The sequence below is a fragment of the Hemitrygon akajei genome, unplaced genomic scaffold (assembly GCF_048418815.1).
Source record: "Hemitrygon akajei unplaced genomic scaffold, sHemAka1.3 Scf000048, whole genome shotgun sequence".
NCBI classification, from domain to species: domain Eukaryota; kingdom Metazoa; phylum Chordata; class Chondrichthyes; order Myliobatiformes; family Dasyatidae; genus Hemitrygon; species Hemitrygon akajei.
In genome coordinates, this window is record NW_027331934.1 from 832,748 (window position 1) to 860,028 (window position 27,281).

Below are 27,281 nucleotides of genomic sequence, written 5' to 3' on the forward strand. Positions count from 1 at the left end.
ACCCATCTCCATTCATTAACTGCGTGTTCATGTGCTACGCCAACAACGTCGTAAACAACAATGTATTACCGACTGCCACACTTGTCAGATTATCCAGGCACCCACCATTATCTGTAGAAAAAAAAAGAAACTTGCCCCGCGCATCTCTTCTAAGCTACTCTCCTCTCGCGTTAAATACAGACCATCAAACACTAGATATTTCTACCTTGGCCACAATAAATAACCTTCTAGGCCTCTCATAACTCTAGCACCTTCTGCCAGATCTCCCCTCAGCCTCTGTGCTCAGGAAGGGGAGGTCGAGGGACCATCCAACAGTCCTCTCGTTGACGGACCGGAAGTAGAAGGGGTGAGCCTCATTGGTGTTAACCTCTTTGAGGATCCATCCCGGCCCAATATATTGATGCAGTCTGAAAGAGAGCACGACTGCGTCGATAGTTCATTCAGAGTTTGTGAGGAATCGGTCTGTCACGCAGGACTCTCGCACATCTCGACAGATGTACCGTGGAGAGCATTCTGACTGAAAGCATCACCGTCCGCCATGGAGGGGCCGCTGCACAGGATCAGAACAGTCTGCTGAAAGATGTTTTCTCGGAATGTTGCATCATAGGCACCAGCCTCCCAAGCACCCAAGACACCTTCAAAAGGCGATGCCTCAAAAAGCTGTATCCATCAGTAAAGTGTTCACCCCACTCCCCTCGCTCGCCCAGAGGGCACAGGGACCCGACCACACACACTCAGTGTTTCAGGAGCAGCTTCTGCCCATCCGCAATCAGATTTGAGAACAGAGATCGATCGGCCGATGATATCTTCCTCTGTATTTTTCTATTTCGTTCTGCACGATATATTTAACTTATTTCTGCAGATACTGTAGTTATTTTAATTTATAGCTGCGTTATTCTGTAATACAATGCGCGGTTACCGCATGACGACAAAGGCACGTGACGCGCATACGGGTCCTGTCTGACTGTAGCTGTGACAGACGGAATGACCTGAGTGACGGGGCCTTTGATGACAACCTCACTTTCTTGAGGAGGTGCCTCCTATAGATATTGCTCACTCCGAGAAGCGATGTGCTTGTGATGCGTTGGACAGCTTTACTACTTCGTAAAGAGAGTGGGGAGTGAGGGACATCGGGCACTTCGAAGCCCAGAGGCAGAAGCAGGAAGATGTTGGAGCAGGGCTGGGCACAGCTGGACTGTGGCTCCCAATTCAGGTCCCGTCAATTTAGGATGGATGTGGACGTCTCCGTCATGTAACCGAGAATATTCCCGGGAATATTTCCACCGGGAAGGAACGTCAGACGCAGGTTAGACCGGAAAAGCTGCTATTACTCGTCCTGGAGCAGAGAAGCCGAAGAAATGTACAAAGGCTGTGGTAAATCTAGTCAAGAAGAAAGGAAGAGCTTACGAAAGCTTCAAAAAGCTAGGTACTGATAGAGAGCTGGAAGATTATAACGTTAGCAGGAAGGAGCTCAAGAAAGAAATTAGGAGAGCTGGAAGGGGCCATGAGAAGGCCTTGATGGACAGGATTAAGGAAAACCCCAAGGCATTCTACAGGTATGTGAAGAGTAAGAGGATAGGAAAAGGGAGAATAGAACCAATCAAGTGTGACATTGGAAAAAAGTGTATAGAACCGGGGGAGATAGCGGAGGTACTTAATGAGTACGTTGCTTCAGTATTCACTACGGAGAAAGGATCTTGACGATTGTAGGGATAAGCTACAGCGAACTGAAAAGCGTGATCATGTAAATATTCAGGAAGATGATGTGCTGGAGCTTTTGGAAAGCATGAAGTTGGATAAGTCACCCGGACTGTTCAAGGCCTACAGCAGCAACGATCCCCAAATCAGCCAACGCTACATCGACGATTGCATAGTTGCTGCTTCCCGCACTCGTGCTGAGCTCGTCCATTTATTCAACTTTGCCTCCAACTTCCACCCTGCCCTCAAATTTACCCGGTCCACTTCCGACTCCTCTCTTCCCTTTCTCCATCATTGCCTCCATCTCCGGAGACAGTCTATCCACTGGTATATTTTATAAACCTACTACCTCACAGCAGTCCGGACGGTACCTCTTTCTACCCTGTCATTTGTAAACAAAGCCACCCCCTCTTTCAGCTCCTCAGTCCCCTCTGTATCTGCTCACAGGCTAAGTCTTTTCATTCCAGACCAAATGAGATGTCCTCCTTCTTCAAAGAAAGGGGCTTCCTCTCCCCCAACATGAACGCTGCCTCACCCGCATCGCTTCCATTTCACACACATCTGCCCTTACACCATCCTCCCGCCGCCCCATCACGGATAGAGTTCCTCTTGTCCTCACTTACCACACCACAATGCACATTCTGCACATAATTGTACATAACTTCCATCACCTCCAACGGGATCCCACCACCGAGCACATCTTCCCATCCTCATACAACTCCCGACCATTTCTGCTTTCTGCAGGGATGACTCCCTGTGTGACTCCCTTGTCCTTCCCCACCGATCATCCTCCTGGCACTTATCATTACAACTGGAACAAGCGCAACATCGGCCCTTACACCCCCCCCCCCTCCATCAGGCCCCAAACAGTCCTTCCAGGTGTGGCGACACTTCACCTGCGAGTCTGTTGGTCATCTAATGTATCCGGTCGTTGAGAGCTCCTGTATATCAGTGAGACCCAACGTAGATCGGAAGGCCCCTCCCCCTCGTCGAGCACCTGCCCCGAAAAGTGATGGCCTCCCATTTCAATTCTACTTCCCGTTCTCATTCTGACATGCCAGTCCGCGGCCTCCTCTACTGCCAAGGCGCCGACACACAGGTTCGAGTACTGACACCTTGTATTCCGTCAGGGTAGCCTCCAATATCATGGCAAGAACATCGATTTCTCTAATGGCTGGTCATTGCCCACACTCACCCCCCACAACCTCTTCACCATTCTGCATTCATGTCTCCCTTTCACAACTTCTTACCTGATTATCCCCACAACTTATATATAAATGACAATACCTCATTTCCTGAAATAATGGAAAGGCTGAACTGCTGGGAACAACAACGTTTTCAGGAAGTTCAATTTATTCATGTGCTTGTAGAGCAGGTGTGGATTTATTTTCCGAATGTCAAAATTATTTGACCCTTTCGACTGAGTGGTATAGACATCTAAAATGTTTCAAAACAAAAGTAGCGGGGGATATCCAAAGAACTTCCAACTGCTCTCTGAATCTGGTCTGGGTCACTCCGTAGATAAATGTATTCGTGCAGCTGCTGAAATTCTGAATCACAGAACCCCAAAACTGTGCCTGAAAAAGTCGAATAGACATTTCCAGTTCTGTGTAGAGGCATCGCATGAGAATGAAGACCAGAGTGGTTGTCGCCCAACAGAGAAGGAAACTCGCCGACAGGCTGAAGAGCAGAATGATGGATTGTCTCCCACTCTCCATCTCCGGATCTCGCTGTTTCCCGGAATTTCCCCGCCCCTTCAGCCCCCTGCGGACTCTGCTCGCCGCCAGTATCTGTCTGACGGTCAGAGCATTGAGGGTCAAAATGAGGAAGAAAGGAAGTAGCGGATTCAGCAGACTGTCCACCCAATAAAACCCCTCAAACGGTCCCGAGAAAGGAAGTGCGGGCCTATCGGTACAGACACAGTTACCATTTATCAACAACGCTGCTCCATTCATATACAGGAAATAAAATGGGATGTTTTTTAAACAGAAACCGACAGATATTGCGCCAATCACCAATCCTGCAATTCTGGGGATGCAGTATTTCACTTTAAATTTAGCGGAGCAAATGGCCACAAAGCGATCGAAAGTGAAAGCGACAGTAATCCACACGGAACAGTCAACGGCCACGTGACACAGGACGTAGTGGACAAGGCAGAACGGAGCGTTGTCCAGGAATCTGTGAAATCTGTATGCTTGACCCATCTGGTAGAACAGGACCTCGATCATCACCACCATTAGATCCGCCGCAGCCATTGCCACCAGGTACCGCGTGACGCATTTGGAGAGACCGCATTTTCCTCGGCAGAGAACGATAATTGCCACAAGGTTAACTACAGTGAAAAAATAGACCAAAAATAAGAATAAAGAAAATCAAACGCATTTCTTTTTTTTGGTAGAAATACAGTTATCATTTGTTCCCTTGAAATAAAACCCATCGTTCCTCTCTGCTGGACGTTATCAGTGGAAGTAAAAAGATACTTTGTTTGAACACGTGACCGCAGCATAAAGCGTTTTACAGGAGCGCATGCTCACATTAAACTCTTCACGTTCACCGATGCAGCAGCGATGAGCAGAGTCCAAGAATGATAGATCACAGAAACGCGTCCTTCGGCCCAATATCTCCATGCCGACCGACATGGCCATCTGATACCCTTGTCCGTGATTGGATCACATTCGTCAGACTGTCCATGTGTACTTCAAATATTGTTAACGACTCTGTAGGGCCCATTTCCTTTGTCAGGCTGTTCAATATACAGAGCAACTTCTACGTGAGGAAACGTCGCTCGGAATCCAACTGCATTTCTGCCCTCTGATCATAAATCCACCCCGTTTTGTTCACGATACCTCTTCAAAGGAGATGAATGACTGTATCTAAACATTGTCATGGTTTTATGCACCTCATCCGCCGGTCACCTGCCTTTTGCAATAAAATGCCACTCGGCCGAACCTCTCCCTGTAACTCAACCCCGAGAGTCCCTGCAGCATCTTTGTGAATACTGTCTGCACTCTTTTCAGCGGACTTCTGCATTTCCTATAACAGGGCGACCAAAGCTGTTCACAGAACTCCAAGCGCGGTATCTCCAAGGAGAGAGGGAGTGTAATTGACGTGCGCATCTACACTTCCTTCCGAAGGTTAAACTGAACTTACAGCAAACGCACCCCTTCCGCAACTTTTCCTCGGAAAGAGTAAGGGTAAACAAAGCGGCACAACATAGGCAGGAATTTCGAGACAATTCTGATATTTCAGTAAGTGGAGACAACTTGTCAAGAACTTAACGTTTCAAAAGTGATATAGCAATTCCGGATTGCGCAATATGTTTCCAGAAGTTCCGAATAAGAGGAAAGAGCATCTTCAAAGTGGGGGCTCAATCAATAGATGAAGTTGTTCCACTGGGGCGTTTTCCGTAAAGTGTTTTTCAATGCTATTACATCATTCAGTTAACTGGGCAGAGTTGACAAACAGCAGGTCAGTTTTATTTTGAGGTAATTCTGGGCAGGTCGAGGTAAGAACAGTTAATTGATTACTATTTATCAGATCCATTGTGCTGGACACGTATATTTTAATATAATGGCGGTCAATGTCTTACGAGGGCGCGGGCAGACGGCTGGTTTTCCAGTCGTATTCGCGATAGCCTGTTGATGCGCGGAACATGATGCACAGTGACCGGAGAGAATGTGATTGGTTGAGCGGGAGGCATAGGGCCTTGGAACATGCATGATGTAGTTTATGTCTCACACTAACACACATGGATATTTAATTAATTTGTTAACGAAAAAATCGTGCAAGAATTGGAGTATGTATATCTTCAGTTCAGGTGGAACGTCAGATAGAAGGACACCAGGCGTTTGTGATTTTGGATTTACAGCTTAAAATCTGGAGCAGGTGTTGAAGACTCGAGAAACTGAAGTGATGTGTTGTTAAGTGAGAACGAATTCCATAAACCAGAAGACGCTAGAAGAGGAATTAGGTCATTCAGTCAGTCGATGCCGCCATCATGGCTGATTTATTATCCCTTTCAACGCTATTCTCCCGCTCTTCCTTAACATTTGAAGCCCTGATTAACCAGAATGCTCTAAAACTTGGACTTAAATGCAGCCAATGACTTTAGCTACACAACCCACTGTACCTATCGTGTCCACAGATTTACCGTCCCCTGGATAAACATTTTTTTCCCTCTCGTCTGTGTTCCAAAGGGGCGTCGCTTAATTCTGAGGCTGTCATCTCTGGTTCTACACTCCTTCCTCTCTACATCCTCTTTATGCAGACCTTCCGAAGTTTTAGATCTCCACTCATTATTTTAAACTGCCGCGATTACAGATTCGGAGCTATCATTTCGCAGTCATTGGTCACAATGCAGCTTCTTGCGACACGTGACACGGTAGAGAGGCCGCAGTTCAATCCCATCACGCGCAACATCCTGGAAAAAAATAATAAAAAACGAGAATGTATAAAACAGGAATATAGCTTCCATGACCGGCATTGTAATGGCTCGCACTCAATGGAGGAATTGAGAAAATACATACTATGAAATTAGTTGAATGTATAAAATGGTAAATCTAAATTGCTTATAGCTTTCCTCATGTTCGACATTATTACCGTGAAGGGGCTGAAATCGTGCTATTTCAAGGGCAATTTGTATTTACTATATGAAGTTGGGAAGTTGAACTGATGTGACGTCAAAACAGAGCGAAGTTGGGCCGAAACAAAATTATAACTCATCTATATTGTGGGCTTCCATTTGCGCTGAAACCAGTAAGCTTCCGCTAGACAGAACAAGGACAACAAACTTCCCAGTAACATGCTGGTACAGCAGCCGAACTGGAACATTAATTAGAGTGACAACACGGACCAAGGGGGAAAGGGAATGGATGTCGGGATCGGCTGCCATTGCATTATCGCTCCAAAGGTGGAAGTAATGGACAATTAGAGAATGGATCTCGATACCCGGGTGATTTAAAGTGCAAGGTAAAACACATTTTACAGAGGGAAAATTACCAAACAATTTAACAGGAAAGCAGAGTATTTTACTGAAAGAAAGGGAAAGGAATCTGGTAGAAACACAGGTACTACTTGAAAATGGAAAAGATTTCAGGGAGTTTCGTTTATTAATTTTCTCGGAAAGCAATTGTGGGTTTATTTCCATAATTGTAAATTTATTCGACGCTTTCATCTGAGCTGAATAGTTTTCTAAAACATTTCAAAACTAAGGTAGCGGGGGAGAGCATAAGAACTTTCACCTGCTCTCTGAATCTGGTCTGGGTCACTCCGTAGATAAAAGTATTTGTGCAGCTGCTGAAATTCTGAATCACAGAACCCCAAAACTGTGCCTGAAAAAGCCGGATAGACATTTCCAGGTCTGTGTAGAGGCATCGCATGAGAATGAAGACCAGAGTGGTTGTCGCCCAACAGAGAAGGAAACTCGCCGACAGGCTGAAGAGCAGAATGATGGATTGTCTCCCACTCTCCATCTCCGGATCTCGCTGTTTCCCGGAATTTCCCCGCCCCTTCAGCCCCCTGCGGACTCTGCTCGCCGCCAGTATCTGTCTGACGGTCAGAGCATTGAGGGTCAAAATGAGGGAAAAAGGAAGTAGCGGATTCAACAGACGGTCCACCCAATAAAACCCCTCAAACGATCCCGGAGAAGGAAGTACGAGCCTATTGAAACAGACCCAGTTACCCCTCATCAAAAATGCTGCTCTTTCAATATACAGGAAATAAAATGGTACGTTTTTTAAACAGAAACCGATAAATACTGCGCCAATCACCAAACCTGCAATTTTGGGGATGCAGTATTTCGTTTTAAATTTAGCGGAGCAAATGGCCACAAAGCGATCGAAAGTGAAAGCGACAGTAAACCACACGGAACAGTCAACGGCCACGTGACACAGGACGTAGTGGACAAGGCAGAACGGAGCGTTGTCCAGGACTCCGTAATTAAATCCGTATGCTTGACTCATCTGGTAGAACAGGACTTCGATAATCACCACCATTAGATCCGCCGCAGCCATCGCCGCCAGGTACCGCGTGACACATTTGGAGAGACCGCAGTTTCCTCGGCTGAGAATGATGATTGCCACAAGGTTAACTACAGTGAAAGAAAAAGGACCAAAAATAAGAATAAACAATCTCAAACGCTGTTTTGCGTGGAAATACAGCCATGATTTGTTCACTTGAAATAAAATTCATCGTTCATCTCTGCTGGACATTATCAGAGGAAATAAAAACAAATACCTGTGTTATGCGGTTTGTTTGAAAACCTGACGGCAGAATCAAGCGCTTTGCAGGAGCACCTGCTACATTCTCTCCTCACGTTCACCGATGCAGCAGCGATGAGTAGAGTCCAGGAATGATCGAGCACAGAAACGCGCCCTTCGGCCCATAATTCCATGCCGACCGGCACGACCATCTGAGCTGGTCCCGTCTATTCACGTTTGGATCACATCTCCCTAAGGCTTTCACATTTGTCAAACTGCCCAGGTGTATTTTAAATATTGTTAATGATTCTCTATCGCCCATTTCCTTTGTCAGGCTGTTCAACACACAGAGCAACTTCCATGTGAGAAAACGTCTCTCAGAATCCAACTACATTTCTGCTCTACATATTTACCCCCTTTTGCTCACGATTACCCAACGATTACCCAACCCCGCGGAGATGAATGACAGTATCTATACATTATCATCCGCCAATCACCTGCCTGAAGGAATAAAATGCCACTCGGCCGAACCTCTCCCTGTAACTCATGTCCTGGAGTCCCCACAGCATCTTTGTAAATACTGTCTGCACTCTTTTCACGTCAAGTCGCTTTTATTGTCATTTCAACCATAACTGCTGGTACAGTGCATAGTGAAAATGAGACAACGTTTTTCAGGACCATAGTGTTACATGACACAGTACAAAAACTAGACTGAGCTACGTAATAAAAAAAAACACAGAGGAAGCTACACTAGACTAAAGACCTACACTGGACTGCATAACGTGCACAAAACTGTACCGGTATTACAATAAATAATAAACAGGACAGTAGGGCAAGGTGTCAGTCCAGGCTTCGGGTATTGAGGAGTCTGATAGCTTGGGGGAAGAAATTGCTACATAGTCTGGCCGTGAGAGCCCGAAAGCTTCGGAGCCTTTTCCCAGACGGCAGGAGGGAGAAGAATTTGTATGAGGGGTGCATGGGGTCGGTCATAATGCTGTATCCTTTGCAGATGCAGCGTGTAGGGTGATGGCGGGAAGAGAGCCCCCGATGATCTTCTCAGCTGACCACACTATCTGCAGCAGGGTCTTGCGGTCCGAGATGGTGCAATTTCTGAACCAGTCAGTGATGCAGCTGCTCAGGATGCTCTCAATACAACCCCTGTAGAATGTGATGAGGATGGGGGTGGGAGATCGACTTTCCTCAGCCTTTGCAAAAAGTAGAGACGCTGCTGGGCTTTCTTTGCTATGGAGCTGGGGTTGAGGACAAGGTGAGATTCTCCATCAGGTGAACACCAATATCAGCGTACTTCTGCTTTTCCTATAACAGGGCGAGCAAAACTGTTCACAGAACTACAAGCGCGGTATCTCCAAGGAGAGAGGTAGTGTAATTGACGTGCATTCCTACACTTCTTTCCGAAGGTTTTAGTTATTATTCGATTGCAAGGTCAGATTCTGAAACCAAGATCTCGCACCCCAGCAACCTTCCATCCGTTTTATTTTACTGCTTCGGGGACAAACCATTGCTTTGAGCAGAACATTGTTACACGGTTTGGAAAGTGCGTGGTACTTTAAATTTGTTTTTTTTTCATCTGTAACATGCATGTCGAACAATGAGAAAATATAACACACAACACAAGTAAACGCTGCTAGGCAGTCACCTCTGACAGGGAGTATTCCGAAGTAAAATGTTCTGACTGAACGGCGTTGGTAGCTTCTGTCTTTATTGTTACCACTTTTGACAGGGTTGCAACTTGAAACAATGACGATTCAAATATGTTGAAGCTCTAAAATGTTTCAATGTAAATGTGGTACGTTTAGTATTTAGCACATTTATGGATTATATTCAGTAATACAGTTAATTTCGGTGTATTTCATAATCATATTAACAAAGATTTGAAAAACAATATTTACGGAGTGACCAATTTCAGTTCTGGCGCAGCTGCGTACCCGCGCATCTGAGAAGGAACAGTGCTGACACCAAGAAACATAGATCCGAATTTGGGGACTGGAAAAACCTAGGAATTGTCAAAGAGTAGAAAATGTCATAAACGTCCTATAATTGAACAGCGCTGGCAGGGGAAAAATAGGAGGGGAACCTTTCAGAAAGATGGAAGAGAAATTTTTGGTGGAAATTGGTAAATTTGCACTTGGGCGCTCAGCCGCTGGAAGATGCGTGCGTGAGTTTTTGCGGACAGACAAGAGTCTCTGGATCACAGCCGTGGAGGCGCATCGTTTATGGTGAAATGGAATCCTATCGCACGGCCGCGCCATTGGAATCCCTGTCTTCAGCTGAGCCTCTATCATCATTCCCTAACAAGCCGGCCTCGGTGACGAAGCACACGGCACTACCAAGTTGCTGTAAAGCCTCATTTGTTTCACAAATGTCCTTTAGGGATGGAGAATATTCGCCTTTATCTGGATCTTATGTGACTGTAGACACAAGAATCCCGTGGATTGTCACGTTAATCCTCTGTACGGGAAACCCAGGGGGGCTGTAATAATATCAGAATTGCCTGTGATACCCACTTCCCGTGAGTCCGAACAAGTAAAGGGAACAGAATTTCACAAGTTGAAATCAAAGCTATTTACTGTGAGTATAAACGCCAATCTACTGCTCACGTGACAGGGTTGGAAGGAATACGGTCCGCTCATGACGGGAGGTTTCGATAGACATGGACTGTGTGTGTTACGTCCGTACGGGTCGAGGTCTCACGTCACAGCTGAGAAGACTACAGGCAGTTCCAGTGACAATTCTGCATGAACCAGGTTAAAATATTAACAGGGCAGGAGATTGAGAGGAACGAGGCGGCATTTTAGGGATTTTTAATAAACACCGATTAAAATCACATCAGCAGTAGCAGAGACCGGCGTGAGGTCTCTGCTTCCGTATAAGTAATCGAAAGGCACTTACCCGGGATGCCGACAATTACAACCACTGTGTAACAAATAGACCTCTTTTCAAGCATTGTTAATCCAGGACTGTTAGTATTTACAGTTCTGTGCCGAGTGTTCCCAATTTCTAAATGTCATAAAAGTTGTAAACAGCCAGTAAATAAACTCAAACAGTTATAACAACGCCCAGAGAGCAAATTTCTTTTACGTCTGTAGAGTAAAACTCTTCACGGATCACACGTTGTTGAGAGTCCACCGCGTCTGGATGTTTCCGTCCTCAATGTAGCTGAAGCACAGAATGACGTACTTTTATAGAAAAATCGGTCACCAACAATGAAAACAACTTGCACAGTGACTGGTGATAATTACCGCTAATTAGTAAAAATATCTCTGCTCTAACGAACCGTAATGCCAGTGGGAAAATAACAGGCCTGATTTCATTGAACTGAACGCAACACCTGTCATGAAGCCTCAAGAGACGGCCGATGCTGGGATGGCAACACCAGATGCGATGTTGTCAAACTACTCCGTGTAATGACAGGACATTATCTGCGCATCGCTGGTGACGACAGGAGTCTGTAATCCTGTGGGTGAGTCCACCTCATCAGCGCTGATTCCACTCTCACATTGCGAGTGGAGTCTCTGTCTTGTCACTTCCCCGTGATGACGCACCTTTCATGTGATTCACTGTCACTTTGCTTGCGGTGATTTATTTTTTACTGGACATTAACATGAATGATTTCTGGCGCAAACCCTCACTGTTTGCACTGTTAGCGGAGTCAGTCGCAAACACAGATGTTGGCGAGTATGCGGCGCGAAATGCAAACCAATGACCCCAGCATTACAGACATTGTCCGCTGCTGTACCAGACAGAGAAAAACAGAAAATATTGTGTCAATATCGGTTTTAATGCAAATAAGTAGCAGTAACGATATTAAAAAGGCACCAGATGATTTTCGAAGTTGGATTTCAGAAAGAAATTAATTCAGGGAAAAAGTACATATTAAGGTGCTAAACAGAGATGAACTGCACAGTGGAACATCAATACGCGTGCACAGCGAAGTATCAGGATATAGAAAGAGAGCTTTTCCTGAAACACGCTGTTCTCGTGTTTAGACAGAGAAATATGGAGAAGCTGGGGAGAGGGGTTCTTTGACATCATGAAACATAATTTGCAACAGTTGCGTCACTTCAGCCACAACACATCAGGAACAGAGAGACGGTCCAAGGAGAGACACATTGGAAAGAACGCAGCATTATGAACCAGCTTCAATATCTGAGCTTTCGGGCGTGCACTGGCTTCAGATTAGAGCTGCGCAAATATCTGTGCCGGGTAAAGCGGATTGATGGTAAATCAGGGAGGATTCTGACACTAATTGTCGAACCCCTTTCTCTGTGCATGAGAATAATATTCTGCGTCAATTCAGCTACCGGACATTAGGAACATCCGGGGAGAAGCTTTCGAAAGAAAACAACATTCTGAAACCAGCATCAATAACTGAGATTTTGGCCGTAGAGTGGCTTGGAATTACAGCTGTTTCTATATCTGAGGGGAAAGGGGATTAATGGTACATCAGGGAGCATTCTGGCACTAACTGTCGAACCCCTTTGTATGTGCATGAGAATGAAATGGTTAATTGTGTGCAGCGCTCTCCTCTTCGACGACAGGTATACTATGGATTCTATGAAAGCGAAGATAAGGTGCCTCCACCCAGAAGGTCATTTGTCCATATTCCTCCACTGACGCTGCCTACATGTCAAGTTCCTCCAGCATCGTGCAGGTTCCTCATAGATTCTTTTACAGGAGTTTCTCAGCTTGTTCAAGGCCAAGTCAGGAGCCGCCGAATTCAAAAGTTAATTCCAAGTAGCTTTGTGGAATAAAATGTTGTTTTGCCCATTCATTGCTTAATTCACTGACTAGAGTTGCACAAAAATGCGGTAATTATTTCTGCCTACAGCAGACTATGAGAGAAATGGTTAGTGTCCCATACTGATGCCACGCCACACCCAGACTGATGGAAGTACCCTTACCCCGCTGGGGAACATCCCGCAGTTGTATTCGGTAACCGAGTCACAAAGCACAGAATCATGGAGAAGTCCGGCACTGAAACAGGCTGCTCTGCTCATCCGCCAGTGCGGAACTGACCCTCTCCCTAGTCCCGTGGACATTGCACCTGGGCCATGCCGTCCATTCATGTCGGATCCAATTTCCTCTTCAATGTTGAAATCGGTCCTGCATCCGCCATTTCCGGTGGGAGCCCGTTCCACACTCTCGCTGCCTCAAGAAGATGTCTCGCCGCATATTACCCGGATATATTTCACCTTTCACCCGTAGCTCACTACTCTCGTCAAACCTCAGTGAAATACGCCTGCTTATGTTTACGCTATCCATACACTTCATAAACTGGAACTTCTCTTCCAAAACGTTCCCTCTTCCTCCAACGCTTGAGGGAACCCGAACCTATTCCTAACCTACTTAATCTTTAGCTCTAACTCCCGCCCTCCAGTCCCGGCATCATCCTTCTAACTTCTCTATGCACATTTATGTCGTCCATGCGAGTACGTGTCTAGAACAGACATTCAATACTCGATATAGGACTTTGCCAACGCCTTATACAACTTCAACACAGCATCACAGCTCCTGTACACATTACTTTGATGTTTAAAATCAAATGTGTCAGTAGTTCTCTTTACGACCCGATCTGCCTGTGAAGCCACTTTCAGGGAATTATGAATCGGTCTTCCCAGGTCTCTCTGTTATACCACACTACTCAATGCCCTACTTTTTACTGCGTAGGACCTACCACGGTTTGACTCTCCGCTCCCCCAAACTGATACACCACACGTTTACCTGTATTCAAGACCATTAGCTGCTCTTGCTGTTTACTGCTCATCCAATATTTGTGTCATTTTCAAATCTGCAGATTCAGTTTATCATCTCATGAGTCAGATCACTGATACATATGACACACAACAATGGACCCAGTGCAACACCTGCGGTACACCAGTAACTACAGGACCAGTTAGAGAGGCCACCGTCTCCCACAACTCTCTGGATTCTGCGTCGAAGACAGGGGTTCCCATTGTTTTTATTGCATGGAGTTCTTTCACCATCGTGCCGGTTGCTCATAGATTCAGTCACCGGAGTTTCTGAGCTTACTTAAGGCCAGATCAAGAGCCGCCAAATTCAGAGGTTAAATCCAAGTTGCTTTTTGGAATATAATATGTTGTTTTGCCAAATCATTGCTTAAGACTGACTAGAATTGCACAAAAGTGCGGTAATTATTTCTACCTACAGCAGACTATGAGAGAAATGGTCAGTGGTCCCATATTGATGCCTCGCCACACCCACCCTGACGGGAGTACCCTTACCCCGCTGGGGAACATCCCGCAGTGGCATTTGGTCACAGAGTCATCGAGCAGTACGGCACTGAAACAGGCTCTTCTGCTCATCCTCCAGCGCCGAACTGATCCTCTCCCTAGTCCCGTGGACATTGCACCTGGACCATGCCGTCCATAACCCTCCCATTCATGTCGGATCCAATTTCCTCTTCAATGTTGAAATCGGTCCTGCATCCGCCATTTCCGTTGGAAGCCCGTTCCACACTCTCGCTGCCTCAAGATGATGTCCCGCTGCATATTGCCCGGATATATTTCACCTTTCACCCGTATCTCACTACTCTAGTCAGACCTCAGTGGAAAATGCCTGCTTGAATCTACGCTATCTACACCCTTCATAAATTGGAACATCTCTTAAAAACCTTCCCTCTCACTCCAACGCTTGGGTGAATGCGAACCTCTTCCTAACCTACTCAAAACTTCCCTCCAACTCCCCTCCTCATGTCCCGGCATCATCCTTCTAATTTTTCTATGTACTCCGTCAAAATTATTGATATCGTTCATGCAGGTTGGTGACCAGAACACATACAATACCCGATATTAGGCATTACCAACGACTTATACAAATTCAGCATAGCATCACAGCCCCTGTACTCGTTGTTTCGATGTCTGAAGGCTGATGTGCCTATAGTTCTCTTTACAACCCTATCTGCCTGCGACGCCACCTTCAAGGGATTATGGGTCAGTCTTCCCAGGTCCCCCGTTATACAGCAGTACTCAATGCCCACCCCCCCCTCCCACCTTTTACACTGTAAGTCCTATCACGGTTTGTCCTCCCAAAGTGATACACCACACACTGACCTGTATTCAAGACTATCAGCCACTCTCGCTGTCTACCACTCATCCAATTTTGCGATCATTCGCAAATCTGCAGTGTGAATTTATCAGACTGTCGGTCAGATTGTTGATCTATATAACACACAACAATGGACCCAGAGCAGCACCTGCGGTACACCAGTAACTACAGGCCTCCAGTTAGAGAGGCCACTATCTACTACCACACTCTGGATTCTGTCTCTAGGACAGGGTTTCCAATATTTTTATTGCACGGAGCCCTACGATTAACCGAGGGGTCATTGGATACAAGAAAGGGAACCCCTGTTGTAAGCCAATGTTGCATCAAATTTACTACCGCTTCCACAGTGCCAAAAGACGGAACACTCCGGACCAACCTCTCAGGCCGGAATTGACAAAGGCTTTTTCTAAAATCTAGGCGGACATACACCACCGCCATTCCTTCATCAGCTTTCCTGGTCAGCTCCGCGAAAAACCTTGTAAGATTGGTGAGGAATGACTTCACACGCAGAGACCTATTCAGACCCGGTCTAACCAAATATTTACATCTTTGATCTCGTTGAATATTTGCTAATAATGTACCCACTTCTGACGCCGCGTTCAAGGACTTAGTCCCAGAAACTTTCTTAAGTAACAGAATGCATTTGCAACCATCCAGTTCTCAGACACCCGACCAGTGACAGACCTCGGCAGACACAAATGCGGTGGAACCAACACGCCGGCAGATTGTGAGAATGAAAGTATGTTGAAATTTGATTTTGAGTTTTACAATAATGAACCGTAAGACGAGGGAAAGCGCACCAATCATCATAGAGGGATCAGATGTAGAAAGAGTGAGCAGCTTTAAGTTCCTGGGTGCCAAGATATTTGAGGATCAAACCTGGTCCCAGCATATTGATGTAGTCATTAAAAAGGCAAGACAGCGGCTGTACTTTATTAGGAGTTTGCAGCGATTTGGCATGACAGGCTGCATCACTGTCTGGTGTGGAGGGGCTTCTGCACAGGACCGTAAGAAGCTGCAGGAGGTTGTAAATCTAGTCAGCTCCATCTTGTGTACTAGCCTACAAAGTATCCAGGACATCTTTAGGGAGCGGTGTCTCAGAAAGGCAGCGTCCATTATTAACGACCTCCAGCACCCAGGGCATGCCCTTTTCTCACTGTTACCTTCAGGGAGGAGATACAGAAGCCTGAAGGCGCACACTCAGCGATTCAGGAACAGCTTCTTCCCCTCTGCCATCAGATTCCTAAATGGACTTTGAAAGCTTTGGACACTACCTCACCTTTTAATATACAACATTTCTGTTCTGTTTTTTAACAAATTTTTGATGATCCTTTCACTTGTTTATTTATTATGTTTAAATTTATTTATTATTTTTATTATTATCTCTGCTAGATTATGTATTGCATTGAACTGCTGCTGTTAAGTTAACAGATTTCACGTCACATGCCGGTGATAATAAACCTAATTCTGATTTTGGTTTGCTAATCTGGGCTTGGACTGCGCTATAAATCTCCGCATTGAGTGCAGTATTGATCCGGTGGCATGGCGGCCCGGTATGGGAACACCAATGCCACAGAACGGAAACACCTGCACAAGGTAGTGGATGCGTCCCATCCCATCACAGGAAAAGCCCCACACACCCGACAGGTGAAAACACAGGAAACTAGCGATACATCTACAGCGTGTGACGTCACAAGGAAGCGGAAGGCATAATCAGGAGCGCCCACCTTCCAGGTGATTCTCTTCTACCCCGGCTTCCATCGGGAAGAGACACAAGACCAGGTTTAGGAACAGTTCGTCTCTCCGACCATCAGGCACCTGAAACAACACGGATTACTTCACTCACCGCAAAACTGAACAGATTCCACAACCAAGGACACACTTTCAATGGCTCTGAAAGTCATGTTCTCGTAATATTGATGTGATGTATTCATCTATCAAGTTATCAATTTTTCTGTCTGTCTAACTCTCTATTTACCTATCTATCTATTATCTATCTATCTATCTATCTATCTATCTATCTATCTATCTATCTATCTATCTATCTATCTATCTATCAATCTATCTATCTTTTATTCATTCATTCACTCATTAATTTACTTACTTACTTACGGTTTTGCATTATTATTGACTCCCTCCGTTGGCCAGTGTGAACCATGGATGATGCGACCGAGATGTCTCCCTGATACACAAGCCGATATGCAAAGCCATTGCAACAGGACACGCAGAGCACGTTGTTGCCCCATAGCTGTTGCTCCGAACTTTGCCTCGTAGTTTGCCACCGAAGCTTTCCCCAGGACTGGGTTTTGCCGTAGGTTCGAGAACAGAATTTTCCATCTACGTGATGAGTGCCAACCCCCGCTGACAAGCCCCATCCGTCCGAAGCCATGGTGAGCCGCCTTGGCTCCTCATCCTGTCAATAGAAATGGTTCCGCCGGGCTTAGTAGTTAATCCTCATGTGAAGGTCAGGAGCTGGAATTGTTCAGACGGGGTAGACAACCCAGAGGTTGTTTGAGAAACACGCCATTGAGACAATTTTTGTGTAGATGGTGTTAATCAGCATTACCAACCCCGTCTATCACAAGCATAATGAAGCTTTTCATTCTGATTTCTATTTTAATTCTTTTTCAGCTCAAGGTGGTCAAACTTGCGGTATTTGCATCGCAGTGGGCACTTATTTTCTTAATTGCGGGGAGTTTTAGGAGTATTCTAGAATTGTTTATTATTATGGCAGTATGGAGATTTGCATAAATATTGCTGTGAAGGTCTAATTGCTTAAAAATAATGCATAGAGTCTTTAGGATGAGACCAGTGGTGAGTATTACTATTGGACAATGTATACCAGACAATGTCTGTTCGGGATGTCTAAGCTGATCTGGCGGTGGATTGGAACCGGGGTGATCGTGCTGAGGATGAGGGAGTTGTTTCAGAAACAGAGCCAGTGTATAGTCAGACTCTGAGTGAAGAGAGGCTCACAATGGGACAAAAATGCAGTCAACAGGATGCTGCAATGTTAAAGGCGGACAAAATTGAAGAGGGTGAATGCAGAACTCAAGGTGTTATACTTGGAAACGCACAGTATATGGAATAATGTAGATGAACTTGTAGCAGAGTTACAAATCGGCGGTTAAGAAGTTGTGGGCATCACTGAATCGTGGCGGAAAGAAGATTTTAGCTGGGAGCTTAATGTCCAAGGATCCACATTGTATTTGAGGGACCAGCAGATATACAGAGGGGTTGGTGGGTTCTGTTGGTTAAACAAAATGAAATCAAATCATAAGAAATGGGTGACATAGGATCGAAAAGTGTTGAATCGTTGTGGGTAGAAGTAACAGACTGCAAAGGTAATAAAGACCCTAATGGGAGTTATGTACAGACCTCCAAACCAGAGTAAAGATGTGGTCTGCAAATGACAACGGGAGATAGAAAATCCATGCCAAACGGGCAATGTTCCGATCATCATGAGCGATTTCAATATACAGGTAGATTGGGAAAATAAGGTTGGTGCCAGATCGAAACAGGGGGAACTTCTGGAATTCCTTCGACATCCCTTTTCGACCAGCGCTGGTTGAGCCCACTGCGGGATCAGCTGTTCTCGATTCGGTGTTGTGCAATGAACTGAAGTTGATTGTAGAACTTAAGGTAAAGGAACCCTTCGGGATAAGTGATCATAACATGATAGAATTCACCCTGCAGTTTTGTCTTATGGTCTTATATCCCGATCATTTTCAACAGCATTTCAATTTTATCTTCTAAGTCAGCACATTGCCGGTGGTTTTCATTTTGATTTATGGAAGTTGTGTGTGCCTGGAATGGCTATAAGTTGTTGTCGCTTCTTTATCTGGACGGGCATCATGTATCGGCCCTGTCTGTAATGATGGACCGGTCTTAATATAACTGTAGGACTCCGAATCTCAAACTGGATCAGGTTCTCTCTGTAGTAACGTACGCTGCAATTAATGAGTTAGCATTTTAAAGCAAGAACTTGGTGAATGACGCTTGCCACCTGATTTCACCTGTATCAGTAATCAAACTGAGTTAATCTGCTGCAGGATCCTGTGCTGCGATTGATTGTTTCTGCTTTCTCGTGACATTGTCGTCTTGAATTTGTTGTTCTTTTCTTCTGTATTTTATATTGGTTCAGAGTTCAACACCTTGTGTTGCCCCGTTCCTGGGAAAAGGACTCCAACTCTGAGCCAAACCTTCGCCGTTTCCTTGTCGACATCGACTCTGTTCAGATCGTGGGGATGTCCTCCACAGAGGGTCACGTTCTTCCATTGGTTAACGCTTTCTTCCAAAGTGATAATTTTGTTATTTTTTTCTATTTTGTACTTTCATTGAAGTTTAATGTTGCGGGCTCCATATCAGAATTCCACATGCTCGCGTTGATTGCTAAATCCTGTCTTCCTTGATGAAAAGTTATCTTTCGAAGTTTCATCTGACTGGTGTGTAAACTTATTACGTCTGTTATTCCTCTTCCGCCTCTGTCCAAGGTACCTGTTCTCAGGTGTATGTAGTGTTTTCTAAAAATTTCATTTCAATTGTTATTTTTCTTTATCAGTTTTCCAGATCTGTTTCGAAAAACAAACATAATGTATTTGCAGCAAACCTGTGTGTTGCCTTTGTAATATTTTCACTGTTGAGCTCTTTCTGGCTCATTTTCTTAAGCCCTGAAGTGATTTATTTCCATTTGGCACACCATGATCTAATTTGCTTGCGGTTCGCTATCCCAGGTTTCATTTGTTTCATCTGTTTCATTTCGATCCATCGGGAGTATCGGACCTTGCTGCTCTACTCTTCTTTGTGGTGGCGTGTTGGGGAGGCAGCATTAAGAAGAGGGACGCCTCACGTCTTAATAAGCTGGTAAGGAAGACGGGCTCTGTCGTGGGCAAAGTAATGGAGAGTTTAACATCGGTAGCTGAGCGAAGGGCGCTGAGTAGGCTACGGTCAATTATGGTAAACCCTGAACATCCTCTACATAGCACCATCCAGAGACAGAGAAGCAGTTTCAGCGACAGGTTACTATCGATGCAATGCTCCTCAGACAGGATGAAGAGGTCAATACTCCCCAATGCCATTAGGCTTTACAATTCAACCGCCAGGACTTAAGAACTTTTTTTAAAGCTATTATTAATGCTTTTTGAGATAGTGATTTAGATGTATATCATATTTTTTACTGAGTTAAGTATTGTATGTAATTAGTTTTGCTACAACAAGTGTATGGGACATTGGAAAAAAGGTTGAATTTCCCCATGGGGATGAATAAAGTATCTATCTATCTATCTATCTATCTATCTATCTATCTATCTATCTATCTATCTATCTATCTATCTATCTATCTATCTATCTATCTATCTATCTATCTATCTATCTATCTACTCGCTCTATTGCACCTTTCATTGTGTCTAATGTTCTGCGGTTGTCCAGTCCAAATTACATGTGTCTCTAGTGTGGGGCAGAATTAAATGATTTTCGGTAGTCAACATAACCACTTGAAAGCTTTCATATTCATTTGGGCTTGATTTAGAATTTCAGAATCTATTATCAGTTATCTTTTCATATTTTCACACCCTCACGGCACACTTTTTGCTCTTCTGTAAGTATATTGTGATTATCTAAGTGAGTGTCGAATAGCTGTGGGATGTATGATGCTACAATTTTATATCCTGTCTTTAAACAGGTAAATTATTGTCAATGGTATTACTGCTGCTGCACGTTTTGTTTTCCTTTTGCTCTCAGCTCCGGCTGCTAAAGACAGACAGACAGTCAGACTTTATTGATCCCGAGGGAAATTGCGTTCCGTTACAGCCGCACCAACCAAGAATAGTGTAGAAATATAGCAATATTAAACCACAAATAAATAAATAATAATAAGTTAATCATGCCCAGTGGAAATAAGTTCAGGACCAGCCTATTGGCTCAGGGTGTCTGACACTCTGAGGGAGGAGTTGTAAAGTTTGATGGCCACAGGCAGGAATGACTTCCTATGACGCTCGGTGTTGCATATCGGTGGAATGAGTCTCTGTCTGAATGTACTCCTGTGCCTAACCAGTACATTATGGAGTGGATGGGCATCATTGTCCAAGATGGCATGCAACTTGGACAGCAACCTCTTTTCAGACACCACCATCAGAGAGTCCAGTTCAACCCCCACAACATCACTGGCCTTACGAATGAGTTTGTTGATTCTGTTGGTGTCTGCTGCCCTCAGCCTGCTGCCCCAGCACACAACCGCAAACATGATAGCACTGGTCACCACATCAGACACTCCCTCCCATCCCATTACATCCCCTCTCTTCCCATCCCATGTTCCCCTCCCTCCACGTCCCATCACTTGCCCTCCCTCCCTGTCCCATCACTCGCATTCTCTTCCTGCCGTTTCACTCCTCCTCACACCGGCTTTATCTTCTCCATGTCGGCCTCCAGTTTGTGACAGGGACTTGCGCCCCTCCCCTTTCCGTCCCCTATTGAGTCAGTGACTTCGCCACGCTCACCGTCTCATCAGTCCACTCCTCGTCCCATCACCCCTCTTCCTCTCAAACCCCTCACCCCTCCTCCCCAAAACCCACATGTATATGTGTATGTGTGTATATCTGAGATAGATATATTAGTTTATTCAATGACATAATCATTAGAATTAAAACATATGTACAATACCCAAGACGATAGAAAACACAAATTAAAATACTTTTATTACAATCAATAACACTCTCGATCCCGGGATTGTATCCATGGGCACCGCATGTTCCTTCGCCATAGATTCTGTGTGTGACAGTGGCTATTGTAAGTCAGTGTCTCACTCCATCCCTGGCGGCCACATTAAACAAGGATTCGCCCATTTTAAATCAGCGCGTCCCTCCTTCTCTTGTGCTCACTTCTTCCAAAGCCGTCACTCCCTCCCCAGCGGCCATTTCCAGTGAAGCGTCGGCCGTTTGAAGTCAACGTGATCTTCACTCCTTCTCTGCCGCTCACTTTAACCAAGGTGTCGCTCCCTCGGTCCCGTTTCAACCCGGCCGAACGGGGTCTCCTTCAGTCACCACATCTCTCCCTCCTTGGTCCCGTTTCAACCCGGCCGAACGGGGTCTCCTTCAGTCACCACATCTCTCCCTCCTTGGTCCCGTTTCAACCCGGCCGAACGGGGTCTCCTTCAGTCAACACATCTCTCCCTCCTTGGTCCCGTTTCAACCCGGCCGAACGGGGTCTCCTTCAGTCACCACGTCTCTCCCTCCTTGGTCCCGTTTCAACCCGGCCGAACGGGGTCTCCTTCAGTCACCACATCTCTCCCTCCTTGGGCCCGTTTCAACCCGGCCGAGCGGGGTCTCCTTCAGACACACATCTCTCCCTCCTTGGTCCCGTTTCAACCCGGCCGAGCGGAGTCTCCTTCAGTCACCACATCTCTCCCTTTTTTTTCCAACAAAATTAAGGATGGTGACGGCCGGTTTCAATCGGAGTATCACCTCCCTAAACTGTCCCGTCAGGCATTTTAAGCGAATCAGCGGCCATTTTATGTCAGAGCAATAGGTCATTTTACATTGACCCATTACCCCCTCTCTCTTCTCAATGTGCCACTGTCTCCATTTCGGCCATTTTACGTGGTGCGTATCTCCGTCTCTGTTGGCCATTTGAAGTCTGTCCACCACTCTCCCTGTCGGCCATTGTAACAAAGGAAGCAGGGTCTATTTCAGGTCGGGCCGTCACTCTCTCTGTCACCTCCTGCCGTCCATTTTCTCTCATCCCTCCCTTCCTTCCTGGAAACCATTTTCAAAGTGCACGTCACTCCTCCTTTTTGACAATGTTATACTCGCGCGTCACTCTCTCCCTGGGATTAATTTTACGTTCTGGTTTTAATCCAGAATCCTATATTTATTCAGCACATAACTCCTTCCCCCACCTGTGATAATTTTCAGTCAGTGCACAATTCCCACCCTGCCGGTCATTTTAACTCTGCCTGTCACTCCCACTCTCTTGTCAGTGTATCACTCCCTCAATGCCGGCCATGAGAAACAAGGTAACCACGGCCATCTTAATTCCGTCCATCGCCCCCTCCCTGGCGCCCACTGTCACTCAGCCCATCACTTTCTCCCCGGAGACCATTTTCAGTCAACCTTTCACTCCCTCCCTAGTGATCATTCTAAATCCTTCTGTCGCTCCCTCCCTATTCACCATTTTCAATCAGGAGCCCCTCGCAGGACAGACACTCTCGACCACCCTCCACTCGATTGCGCAGACTGTTTATCACAAATAATAAATATATCGCAAACAATAGAGACCGATCCGACATCCTCATCTCCGGATCCTGTGCGTCATCACTCCGAGTGTCGTGGAGAGAGGAGGATACAGACACCAGGAAACGTGTGCGGTAATATTCCCGGTGTCGATACAGAGACCCGACACCGTGCGCGGTAAAAGTCTTGGTGTGGAGACAGAGATCGGGAATCGTGCCTGGCAAAATTCCCAGTTTGGGATTTGGAGACCGGGAACCGTGCCCTGGATATCTTCCAGTGGGCTATGTGGACACCGGGAACCGGGCTCGATGAATCTCCCGTAGTGGGGACACTGAAACCATTAAACCTCCCTCACCACACTGACCCCCAACCCTACCCACGCTATTTTCAGGAAGACGTGCCGAATGTCCTTCAGTCCGATCGTATCCATCGTCTCCGCCAGGAGATGAGCATCATCAGTGTTTCAAAGTCGTCAACATCCACACGACCCTCGACTTCCGAGTAACTAATAAATCATCGGCGTTCTGGTCAAATTCCCTAAATGAAGCCCTGAGTTCTTTCAGACACGGAATTCGGGCGTGCCCGCCAATTTCCAGGTTGACAGACCAGTTGGAAATGAACTGGAAGGAGTCCCATTGGGAGTCAGCTGGTGGTAGTAAACGGGAAGGGGTGTGGGAGTGAACTGGAAGGGCTGGGGTCCATTGGCAGGTCGGACGATGAGACCGAATGGGTAGGACTGCGTCCCGTTAGGAATACAGATTGGTGCAGTGAATGGGAAGGGGTGGTGTCTATTGGGAGTGCGGACGGTGGGAGTGAATGGGAAGGGGTGGGGTCTATTGGGAGTGCGGACGGTGGGAGTGAACGGGAAGGGGTGGGGTCTATTGGGAGTGCGGACGGTGGGAGTGAACGGGAAGGGGTGGGGTCTATTGGGAGTGCGGACGGTGGGAGTGAATGCGAAGGGGTGGGGTCTATTGGGAGTGCGGACGGTGGGAGTGAACGGGAAGGGGTGGGGTCTATTGGGAGTGCGGAGGGTGGGAGTGAACGGGAAGGGGTGGGTTCTATTGGGAGTGCGGACGGTGGGAGTGAATGGGAAGGGTTTGTGTCTATTGGGAGTGCGGACGGTGGGAGTGAATGGGAAGGGGTGGGGTTTATTGGGAGTGCGGACGGTGGGAGTGAATGGTAAGTGGTGGGTTCTATTGGGAGTGCGGACGGTGGGGCGAATGGGAAGGGGTGGGGTCTATTGGGAGTGCGGGCGGTGGGAGTGAACGGGAAGGGGTGGGGTCTATTGGGAGTGCGAACGGTGGGAGTGAACGGGAAGGGGTGGGGTCTATTAGGAGTGCGGACGGTGGGAGTGAACGGGAAGGGGTGGGGTCCATTGGGAGTGCGGACGGTGGGAGTGAATGTGAAGGGGTGGGGTCTATTGGGAGTGCGGACGGTGGGAGTGAACAGGAAGGGGTGGGGTCCATTGGGAGTGCGGACGGTGGGAGTGAACGGGAAGGGGTGGGGTCTATTGGGAGTGCGAACGGTGTGAGTGAACGGGAAGGGGTGGGGTCTATTAGGAGTGCGGACGGTGGGAGTGAACGGGAAGGGGTGGGGTCCATTGGGAGTGCGGACGGTGGGAGTGAATGTGAAGGGGTGGGGTCTATTGGGAGTGCGGACGGTGGGAGTGAATGGGAAGGGGTGGTGTCTATTGGGATTGCGGACGGTGGGAGTGAACGGAAAGGGGTGGGGTCCATTGGGAGTGCGGACGGTGGGAGTGAACGGGAAGGGGTGGGGTCTATTGGGAGTGCGAACGGTGTGAGTGAACGGGAAGGGGTGGGGTCTATTAGGAGTGCGGACTGTGGGAGTGAACGGGAAGGGGTGGTGTCTATTGGGAGTGCGGACGGTGGGAGTGAATGTGAAGGGGTGGGGTCTATTGGGAGTGCGGACGGTGGGAGTGAACGGGAAGGGGTGGGGTCTATTGGGAGTGCGGACGGTGGGAGTGAATGGGAAGTGGTGGTGTCTATTGGGAGTGCGGATGGTGGGAGTGAACGGGTAGGAGTGGTGTGTATTGGGAGTCCGGACGGTGGGAGTGAACGGGAAGGGGTGGGGTCTATTGGGAGTGCGGACGGTGGGAGTGAACGGGAAGGGGTGGGGTCTATTGGGAGTGCGGACGGTGGGAGTGAATGGGAAGTGGTGGTGTCTATTGGGAGTGCTGATGGTGGGAGTGAACGGGTAGGAGTGGTGTGTATTGGGAGTCCGGACGGTGGGAGTGAATGGGAAGTGGTGGGTTCTATTGGGAGTGCGGACGGTGGGAATGAATGGGAAGGGGTGGTGTCTATTGGGAGTGCGGACGGTGGGAGTGAACGGGAAGGGGTGGGGTCCATTGGGGGTGCGGACGGTCGGAGTGAACGGGAATGGGTGGGGTCTATTGGGAGTGCGAAAGGTGGGAGTGAACGGGAAGGGGTGGGGTCTATTGGGAGTGCGGACGATGGGAGTGAATGGGAAGTGGTGGTGTCTATTGGGAGTGCTGATGGTGGGAGTGAACGGGTAGGAGTGGTGTGTATTGGGAGTCCGGACGGTGGGAGTGAATGGGAAGTGGTGGGTTCTATTGGGAGTGCGGACGGTGGGAATGAATGGGAAGGGGTGGTGTCTATTGGGAGTGCGGACGGTGGGAGTGAACGGGAAGGGGTGGGGTCCATTGGGGGTGCGGACGGTCGGAGTGAACGGGAATGGGTGGGGTCTATTGGGAGTGCGAAAGGTGGGAGTGAACGGGAAGGGGTGGGGTCTATTGGGAGTGCGGACGATGGGAGTGAATGTGAAGGGGTGGGGTCTATTGGGAGTGCGGACGGTGGCAGTGAACGGGAGGGGGTGGGGTCTATTGGGAGTGCGGACGGTGGGAGTGAACGGGAAAGTGTGGGGTCTATTGGGAGTGCGGACAGTGTGAGTGAATGGGAAGGGGTTGGTTCTTTTGGGAGTGCGGACGGTGGGGTGAATGAGAAGGGGTGGGGTCTATTGGGAGTGCGGACGGTGGAAGTGAATGGGAAGGGGTGGTGTCTATTGGGAGTGCGGACGGTGGGAATGAATGGGAAGGGTTGGTGTCTATGGGAGTGCGGACGGTGGGACTGAACGGGAAGTGGTGGGGTCCATTGGGAGTGCGGACGGAGAGAGTGAACGGGAAAGGGTAGGGTCTATTGGGAGTGCGGACGTTGGGAGTGAACGGGAAGGGGTGGTCTCTATTGGGAGTGCGGACAGTGGGAGTGAACGGGAAGGGGTGGTGTCTATTGGGAGTGCGGACGTTGGGAGTGATCGGGAATGGTGGGGTCTATTGGGAGTGCGGACGGTGGGAGTGAACGGGAAGGGGTGGGGTCTATTGGGAGTGCGGACGGTGGGAGTGAACGGGAAGGGGTGGGTCTATTGGGAGTGCGGACGGTGGGAGTGAATGGGAAGGGGTGGTGTCTATTTCGAGTGCGGACGGTGGGAGTGTACTGGAAGAGCTGGGGTCTATTGGGAGTGCGGACGGTGGGAGTGAATGGGAAGGGGTGGGGTCTATTTCGAGTGCGGACGGTGGGAGTGAACGGTAAGGGGTGGGGTCTATTGGGAGTGCGGACAGTGGGACTGAATGGGAAGGGGTGGTGTCCATTGGGAGTGCGGACGGTGGGATTGAATGGGAAGGGGTGTCTGACCCAGGGATTGTGTGATGGGACTGTGCGGAGGGATCTTCACTCTGTGTCTGACCGCAGGAGTGTGTTTAGGGACGATGTGGGGGGAGAATCACTCTGTCTGTTCCCGGTAGTGTTTTTTGGGAAAGTTTGCAAGAAGCTTCAATCTGTGTCTGACCCGGAGTTTGTGTGATGGGACGGTGTAGAGGGTGTGAATGCCGTACTTAAACTGGTATTTCATCCCCCATTCCTCTCGTAGTCCGGACCTCGGTGGAATCACGGCTGATAACAGTCTATTTTAACTGTTTGCGGGTGGCAGGAGGGTGTCAGTTACCCAGGAAGGGGGTTGGGTGGAGATGAGATCCTGGGCACCCAGACTCTGCCAGTCCGTCCTCCCTCAGCCTGGAGCTGAGACGCTACTGTGTCAGTGTGAG

The 27,281-nt window shown here is 47.5% G+C and overlaps 1 protein-coding gene across 1 annotated transcript in view; it reads left to right on the forward strand.

Moving 5' to 3' along the window:
- Nucleotides 1–27,281, forward strand: part of LOC140720923 (uncharacterized) — a 443,642-nt gene that overhangs the window by 149,044 nt on the left and 267,317 nt on the right. The gene's annotated exons all lie outside the window — the stretch shown is intronic.